This window comes from Theobroma cacao, chromosome 4 (assembly GCF_053813885.1).
Source record: "Theobroma cacao isolate CCN51 chromosome 4, ASM5381388v1, whole genome shotgun sequence".
NCBI classification, from domain to species: domain Eukaryota; kingdom Viridiplantae; phylum Streptophyta; class Magnoliopsida; order Malvales; family Malvaceae; genus Theobroma; species Theobroma cacao.
The window spans coordinates 3,279,875-3,290,157 of record NC_142642.1 but is presented as its reverse complement, the minus strand read 5'-3'; positions in this window follow the sequence as shown (position 1 = coordinate 3,290,157).

Below are 10,283 nucleotides of genomic sequence, written 5' to 3'. Positions count from 1 at the left end.
TCTTCAACCTCAGATTCTAATTTCCTTCTTCTATTGTCTGTATAACTTTTCTGTCTACTTTGAGCTGTACGAAGATGTTCTCTAATTAATTGAACGTTTTCAACTACTTACTGAATAAGATCTGGACCAATAATTGTCTTTCACCCACATCATCCCAACAAAGAGGAGACTTGCACTTCCTATCATATAAAGCTTCAAATAGAGCCATTTGGATACTATATTGATAGCTATTATTATAAACAAATTTTGCCCATGACAAACGTCGATCCTAAGAACCTCCAAAATCCATGACAAACGTCGATCCTAAAAACCTCCAAAATCCATGACACAAGCTCTCAACATTTCTTCAAGAATTTGATTAGTTTTCTTGGACTGACCATCTATTTGGAGATGAAAAACAATACTAAAATTAAGTTTGGTACCCAAAGCTTTATGCAAACTCTCCCAAATTTTTACCACAAATTGAAAATCTATATCAGATACAATGGACATTGGCACCTCATGCAATCTCACAATTTGCTCCACTTATAACTTTGCTAACTTTCCAATGACATTCCCGTAGGAATAGCCAAAAAGTGAGCAGACTTTGTTAATCTATCAACAATCACCCAAATGCCATCATTACCTTTTGGGGTTCTAGGTAAACCAGATATAAAGTCCACAGTAATTCGTTCCCATTTCCATACTAGAAGTGGGAAGGGTTGCAACAACCTTACTAGGGTCTAATGTTCAACTTTGACTTGTTGACATGTAAAACATTTAGCTACAAACTGTGCAATCTCTCTTTTCATATTATTCCACCAAAAAGTGTTCTTCAAATCTCTATACATCTTGGTACCACCAAGATGGATTGTATAATTACTATAATGAGCTTCCTTCAAAATTTCTCTCTTCAATTCTGCGTCATCTGAAACACAAATTCTATCACCAAACCTAAAAAGTCGTCATCATGAATCCTAAAGTTTGGTTTCGCACTAGATTCAACCTCAAGTTTGATGTGTTAGAGTCGAAGATCATTTACTTGGGTTGTCTTAGTCTTGTGAATTAAAGTTGGCTGTACTCGCATGTTAGCCAATAATGTTCTAGAACCATGCATACGTACACCAATATCCATCCTCCGTAAGTCCTTCAAAATTTGTTTTTGGGAAGTAATCATTGCAGCCATGTTCCTAGAATTCTTTCTACTTAAAGCATCAGCAACTCAATTCGCCTTATTTGGGTGATAATTGATAGTCAATTCATAATCCTTCAACAATTCTTACCATCCTCTCTGTCTCATATTTAACTCCTTTTGCATGAAAAGATACATTAAACTTTTATGATCTATAAAGACCTCACAAGACTCACCCTACAAATAATGTCACCAAATTTTTAAGGCAAAAACTACTACTGCCAACTCTAAATAGTGAATTCGATAGGTTTCCTCATAAGGTTTCAACTGCTTAGAAGCATAAGCGATCACCCTATCATCTTGTATAAGAACACACCCAAGTCTCTTTTTGGAAGCATCACTATAAACAACAAAACCTTTACCACTAGTAGGTATGGTAAACATAAAAGCGGATACTAATCTTTTCTTTAACTCCTCAAAACTCTTTTCACAATCATTTGACCACTCAAAGTGAATCCCTTTTTGGATAAATCTAGCCAAAGGAAAGGCAATACGAGAAAAGTCCTCCACAAATTAATTATAGTACCCTACTAAACCCAAAAAACTACAAATCTCATAAACATTATTCAGTCTCGTCCAATTCACCACTACTTCAACTTTCTTTGAGTCCACCGAAATCCTATCTTTCGACACCACATGCCCAAGGAAAGTAACATTAGAAAGCCATAATTCACATTTCTTCAATTTAGCAAACAACTACTTCTACCTCAAAGTCTCTAAAACGATCCTTAGATACTCTTCATGATCTGTTGAGCTATAAGAATACACCAAAATATCATTAATAAAAACAATCACAAACTTATCCCAATAAGGTTTAAAAATCCCATTCATCAAGTTCATAAAAGCAACTAGAGCATTTGTTAACCCAAAAGGCATAACAAGAAACTCATAATGCCCATATCAGGTACGAAAAGCAGGTTTGGGAACATCCTCAATTTTCACCTTCAACTGGTGGTAAGCAAACCAAAGATCAATTTTTGAGAACACTTGAGCGCTTTTTAGTTGGTCAAATAAATCATCTATCTGAGGAAAAGGATATCTATTATCCATAATCACCTTATTCAACTCTCGTTAATCAATGCATAATCTCATACTCATCCTTCTTCTTTACAAATAACATCGATGTTTCCCATAGAGGTACACTGGATCTAATAAAACCCTTATCAAAAAGTTCTTACAATTGCTCTTTCAACTCCTTCAATTCTACAGGAGCCATTTTATAAGGAGCTTTAAAAATAAGACTAGTTCTTGGAACCAAATCAATAGAGAAGTCAATCTCCCTATTAGGAGGCAAACTAAGTAGATCCTTAAGAAAAACATTAGAAAATTCCTCTACAATAGGAATATTTTCGATCTTTAACTCCTTCATTCTAGTCTCTGTAATAGTTGCAAAAAATCCTTTACAACCACTATTATGCACTCGTCTAGCTTTCAAAGCAGAAATGACTCACAAAAGAGTATAAGTACCACTACCATGAAAACTAAAAGGAGTTTCCTCAAGAATTTCAAAATCAACCATTTTCCCTCAACAGTCAACTTTAACAAAATTTGCAGATAACTAATCCATTCCCAAAATTACATCAACATATTACATATCTAAAACAATGTAGATTTGCAAGCAATTCTTTTTCTTTAATTCTTACCACACACATCTTACAAATCTAATTTGAGACAATTTCACCTATGACTGTAATGTCTAAGCATAGTTCATAATATAAAAGCATCCAAGGCAAGGTAGACTTTCGAACAAATGTAAAAGATATAAAAGAATGAAATACACCAATATCAAACAATTCATGAGCAAAAGCTAAGGCAACTGGCAGTGTACCTAGCACAATTATGTTGGATGCTTCTGCATCAGACTGAGTGATAGCATAAGCACACCTTTAAGTGCGAGGTCTTCCCACTTTTTGATGTCCAATAGAAAATGTCTTTGCAATTTGAACAACATAAGTGGGTTGAGCCCTTTGCGTTGTAGTTTCAAAGGTTCAAGAGTTTTGTGGCTTCTACACTTGAGATTCTTGAGGGATCAAAGGACAATCAGCAATATGATGGCTCCATTGGCCACAATTAAAGCAAGCACTAGTAACACGCCTACATTCAACAGCTCGATGTCCTCCACCACACACTGAACACCTAAGCTCTTGTTGGGACGTCTTGCCATGGTACAATTGAGTTCCTCGAAGAGGAAGTCTATTCTTAAGGTAGCAAAAGTTTGAGACTTTTCAATAGCTTGAAATTTGGAAGGGCTACTAAAAACTCTGTTGCCTCGAAAGTCTAAATCTCTACCCTTTTTTTTTTAAATCCTTTTTCATCTCTTGAGTCTTTATTCATACAGAATCTAAGGATTTCACCCTACCAACCATTTCATTGTCGTTAATCAAATGCAATAGAGCTAAGTCTTTACGAATGTCATCATTCAAACTGTTTTCAAATCTTCTAGGCCTACTTTTATCGTCAAAAACTAGAGAAGTGGTAAATTTGGACAATCGATCAAACTCAGCCTCATAGTTATACACTCTCATACTGCCATGAACCAAATTAAGGAACTCCCTCTTCAATTGTAACAGTTTACTTCAAGGAAAATACTTGGTATAATAGGCGGTGCAAAAATTTCTTCAGTTGAAGAACTTAGGGTCATTTTCATGAGTCTCTTTTTCATCAATTATGTGCACTTCCTTGCAACAGATAAACTGCAAATTTAATCTTATCCTTATTACTGGAATGCATGGCATCAAAAGCTTTCTTCACCTCCTCAATCCATAATTTCACATCATCAAGGTTTGAGGAACCCTTGAAAGAAAGATATGGTATCTTTTTAAACTCACCCAAGGCTTTCCACTTAGAAAACTTATTAACCTATTGGACTAGTTGCAGAAGTTGTCATTGTTCCTTAACCAAATCAGCTACCTCTTGGATCAAGTTCAACACTCTATCATCATTTCCAACCATAATACATTGTATCCCCTCGATCAAGTTGGCAACAGGTTCGTTAATTCCAACAACCATCTAAGCATCTGATGTTTTAACATCATCTTGATTTTAGTTTGGAGGATTCTGAAGTCTCTCAAGGTGAGACCTCCTAACACTAATAACTCTAGCACTAGTCGTAAATTCGTTGAAATTAGGCTCGCGATCTTGACAAAGAGGCATACTAATTATTCAAAGTAAGGAAAATTAGCATTAGCATTTTTTTTATTAAACACTAACATAAACCAATCATAAAAGTATATCAAACATGAATTGAGAAAAAATGTCCTAATCCTATTTTTTTTTACCCATCTCTCGAATCTCGCATAAGTGTCAAAAACTACATAATTATGCCTAAAGTTGGCTCTGATACCATTAAATCTATCACGCCCTAAACCTGAGGCACAACAAACGTCGCATACCTGTAAGATATAATTCTACAGACATGCAAGGCTCAAATACATATACCCACTAACTAAAAGAAGCTAATACACCTGAAGAACATAATGATTCATAAAACTAAATCTGTCAACAGAAATTCAAAAGGTCATAATTTGACAATTTTTAGAATTAAGTCTTTAATACTATAAAGCTAACATGTCAAGATGGAGGCCTGAATACTAAATTAAGATAATTTGATGTTCATAACATTTAAACAATCCTAAGACAATCTAAATCTATATACTAGATTACAAATCATCACTACCCGAAATTCCAGCGTGGTTGACCAAATCACAACTTGAAAAAAAATATGAAGGAATGAGTGAGTCCAACAACTCAACAACTAACATCCAATTTAACAAGATTAAGCATGCTCAAAATATTTATGCCAAAATTACATATTCTCACATACGTATCAAAATATAATTTTAGTAATCTAATTTCAAATAACAGAACTATCTTAATTCCAAATTCTCACATAACAGAATAAAATATAAATTTGACAAAAATTACAGATTTTAATAGTCTCTTGTAACATGCTACGACCACACTTAACCCCTATGGCATAAATCAAAAATAAAACCACAATTAACTTCAATGGCATGGGTCAGAATCAGAACCACAATTAATCCTAGTGGTATGGGTCAAAAGTATATTAGAAACAACTATTGGCTGCACTGAATAAATACCACAAATACTACTATTCTATAATCGGTGATGTTATTGGTAGATCGACCTCTAATCACAAAATACATATAGACATGGTCAACATTTAACCCCCATTAGCAGGGTCAAAGTATAGCCATACTAAGAGACAAAACAAAACATATTTTTAAATTACCTAATTTCACAAAATAATATATCCACTTTCTCGAAACATATCTCATACGCATCAAAAACATATTTATTTCAGACTAGGTACTAATGTTGTATTCACAAAAATAATGCATACTTTAGACAAAATTATATTCCAATATACAAAACCAAAATCGTATTTCAAAAGTCAACATAGAGATCATATTTACTTATATATATTAGCATGCTAACCCGATTAAACAAACAATAAAAAAAAATATTATTCACAAGTACAAAAATCACATTAAGAAAAATTTTAGGGTGTCAAAATACCAAAGGGATATCAGTTAGCTCCCTGATTTGTCAAGTTCACTTTTAAGCAGCAAATCAAAAAATTCTCCTAACAGCTTACTATTTCAAGAAAATATATACAAAAAGCATAATTGAATTTGCAAACCAATCCAACAAAGCGACTCTTCGTTGACCATCCTAAGCACTTAACCTGTGTAACAACCTCTATTGCTATTTAGTAACATTTTTTATTAATAAGGAAATATTTTATTTTTTTAATAAATTAATAAAATAATCAAATTAATAAAATAATCAAATAAAATTGAGAATTAAACTTAAATCATAAAATCAATAACGATTTTAATTTCTAATAAAATGTAATATTAATTTCATATAAAAATCTTATTTGTTATTTTTTCTTAATTTTTGATTTTTTAAAAAATATACTAACCTAAGAAGTAAATTTATAAAACATAAATGTATACACTTTTAGATATGAAAATACAGTAGATATCACATATACAAAACATTAATTAAAATCATATTTTTGAAAAATAAAAAAAAGAGTTTTCTAATTTTTGAAATTTTCAAAATCTAGATGACCATTTAGCTTACTTTGAGCTCTTGTAACTCTTAACTCTAATCGTTTCCATTGATAAAATCAAAACCAATTTGAAGTAATTGAAGTATTCAAATCATAATATAACACCAAAATTTGTTTCGGTTAAAAAGAATACAAGATTCTCAAGTTTCAAAAACCAAAAGTTTAGAAATCATCATAGATATACCAAGATTTCTAGGTTTCTCGTATCAACGAATCTACTTTGAGGCTTTAATTCTCTTAACACAGTAAGCCCCTAATCTAGCCATTGACACCAAATTAAATAGCTCATTTCATACTACAAAAGTCCTCAAAGAAACGACCCAAAATGTTACCGAAATATGGAGTTCCAGTGACCCAAAGTTGGGTCGTCAAAACTATTAAAAACAAGTTTCTAATCAACTTAAAAAATTCGTATCTTCTTAACCACAAAGTCAAACGAGGTGCTACAAAAATCATTAGAGAGATCTTTTTAAGACTTTTCCATTAGTACTTATCATACCACTAAAGAGTCACCAGAACAATACCGGATTTGAATAAAAATTAAGAAAACACAAAATAATTTAGAATTTTTGTGCTCAAACTGTGAAAATACAACCCTAATCATACTTTAATTAGCAATCTCTTAAATATTTTTCCCTTTTCTCTGTCTTTTTTCTTTTTCTTTGGGGTTAAACTCTTTTGACTGCCTATCTTTTAAGTCTGATGAAATGAATTGATGTTAATTTTTTTGTCTTTTCTTTTAGAATGTGGTAATGTAAAATTAAGCCTAACCTCCTCTATTTTTTTTTTCTTAAACTTGGTAACTGTCCTTAACTTCTTTCTTAAACGTGATTTAACGTGATATTGTCAGGTAAATAAATTGACCTTAACCCTTTATCTTAAACGCGGTAAATAAAAACTAACACCAATTAAAACTTCTTTATTTGCTTAAAGACCCCTTTTTTCTATTTATTCATTATTAAGGTACCAAGGTCATAATTATAAATAAATAAAATAAAAAATAAAACAACATTTGCTTATTTATTTTTATAAAAACTATAGGTTAATAAATTTAAATGTTTTTATAATATATATATATATTGAGGGGCATTACACTTGCATTTTAATCATTACTTTACTTCTATACCAAACACTACAATTTTATCTTCCCTACAATCACATTACTTGTAATCACATTACATTGTAAGGTACCAAACGCTACCTTGGTCCTTATACTCTAACAAAGTGGTGAATTTAGTCCTTATACAATAATTTGTGAAATTTGAATAGTTATATTTTTCAAAATTGACAATATTAGTCTAATGTGTTAAAAATTTTTTATTATTTATGTTGATATATCGTTTTACTGTGTTGACATGTAATTTTCATGTTGATATAACATTCAATTCGATGACATGAAAATAATAATATAGCATTTCACAAATAATGCAATAGTGTTAATATGACGTGAACAAGCACTAATATGAATTTTATAAATGCAGACATGAAATTATCCAATGTGAGCTAATGGTTTTAAATAAGATTGGAAAAGAAATAGATTAAAAATACAAATAGTTTTTTAGGATTTAGAAAAAAAGTGTTGTAAGATAGAGAATAATTGAATTTTTGTGATTCATAATTTAAAGCAATAAAAAGAATATTGTCAAATAGATCTAAAATGATATGTCAATATTAACACATCATTATATTCGATGTCACATCAGTAAGAAAATGCCACATTAGTATAGATAACAAAAAAAAAACATATTGGACTAATATTGTCAATTTTAAAAAGTACAATAACTTAATTTTCTTAAATTGTCGTATAGAAACTAAATCTACTATTTTGCTCAAATACAAGGACTAATTGCATAATTTAACCTAACTAGCTATCGGAACCACCGACCTTCATCACTACCGTGCCGACCCATTTTCTCACCTTTAAATTTTTTAGGAAAAAATTTTTTTTTGATAAATTTCAGTTACAACCTTGTGATTTTTTTTAATTATGATTAGGTAAATAACTTCTATTCTCGTTAAAAAATTAAATTATAAAAATATTTTTAAAAATGAATAAATAAATTATTTTGGAATTAATTAAAAATATTTCAATAATTTTATAAGATATAATTAATAATTTAATTATTTATGAAAATAAAATTATTCACGAACTATTAATTGAAAAAAATATTCACATAATATTAATTCAAAAATATTATAAAATATTATGTAAAAAATATTAAAATAACAAGAAATATAATTAAAATTTACTTGTCTCAACTATTATTGTTACTAAGTAAAAAGATCCCCTCTCCTCCTTGTTTTAGTTATCCAAACCTCGATGTCTTTAGCGTTGCCATATTGACCCATTTCCTCAACTTTTTCTTTTTCTACTTAATTTTAATTTTCTTTAAATATATGTGATTTTTTTATTTGTATTTCATGAATAATTTCTATTTGTACAAAAAATTAAATTCTAAAAATACTCTTAAAACTAAATATATAAATTAACCTTAAATTCAATTGAGAAAATGTTAATAATTAATGGTCTAACTATATGTCACAGATCCCACATAAGTAAGAGATAAGGTAAGTATTGGATATATAAATATAGATCTTCTACCACCTATCAAGCATGTCTTTTGAGTTGAAAATATAAATCTGTGATTTATAGATTTACTTAAACTTTATTTTCAAAGTTTAACCACATGAGGTTGGGCTTAAGTTTAGTGTAAGAGTCCTGCTCCTCTATTGATAAAGAACCAAAGCTTAGTGTAAGAGTCTCTCTCCTTTATTGGGCTTAAGTTTAATGTAATAGTCCTTTATTGGGCTTAAGTTTAGTGTAAGAGTCCCTCTCCTATATTGATAAAGAACCAAAGCTCAGTGTAAGAGTCTTTCTCTTTTATTGGTAAAGAATTAGTGCAACAAAAACGTTGCACAATTGAATAGGGTAAAATTGAGTAGGGTAAAATGCCACAAATTCTACGTCAGTAAAAGATGGGGTGAGTTTTGTGTATATAAATGAGTTTTTGGGTGAGTTTTGAGTATATAAATATGAGTCTTTCACAGCTTACTAAGCATGTTTTTTAAGTTAAAAATGTAAGCTCATAATTTATAGATTTATTTAAAATCTATTTTCAGAATTTAAGATTATATGAGATTTGACTTAAATTCTGACATGTAACACTATATATAAAGCAAAAATTATTCGTAAATTATTAATTGAAAAAAATATTCACATCATCATTATTATTATTATTTGTCAGAGGTGGGGCCAACGGCCAAGCCCAAACAAAGGGATCCAAACCATTGTGCTCCTTAAAAATTGTCGGCCCTGGGATAGAATAATGAAACTACCAGCACTTTCTATCTATAGTATTTTTCTTCCCTTTTGCCACTGTTAATATAATTATAGTATAAGACAAAATCACAAACTAAATTGCCTCTAGTCATGATTTCCATTGTTAACAAGGAGATACCAACATGTGTTTTATGTTTTGGCCGTACATTGTCAGGACTGTGTGACTGAGTTTAGTTAGGAACAGGACATTGTCAAAATGTTGTTTCATCCGATGCTTTGATATCCTGGAATGCACACTGCTAGTACTAGTTAATAGTTAGCATCATGGCACGACCTGAATGTATCTGTGGTTTATATTTAATACACCGTATAGAACAAACCATATGTTATTTTCGCACATTTATGAGCCAATAATTAATATTTTGTAATAATGTAATATACTGACAATGCATTAAATATAAACTCTTTTGTTCGTATGCAAATTATGCAAACAGTTTGCAGTCAAAAGATGGGTCTGTCATTCTGGGAGAAACTTTGAACCCAAGCGAGTACTTGTAATCTTTAAAACAACTCCTACTTCGAAAATTGAAAATCCTGCATCAACTATGTTCTTAAAAGTATATAATGGTTAACACTTGACTGACACAGTCAACTCAGCTGCCTCCCATGTATTATTAGCCCACTCACAACCTCATAAAAACATATTGTTCAACTAAGACAGAAAGACAAAG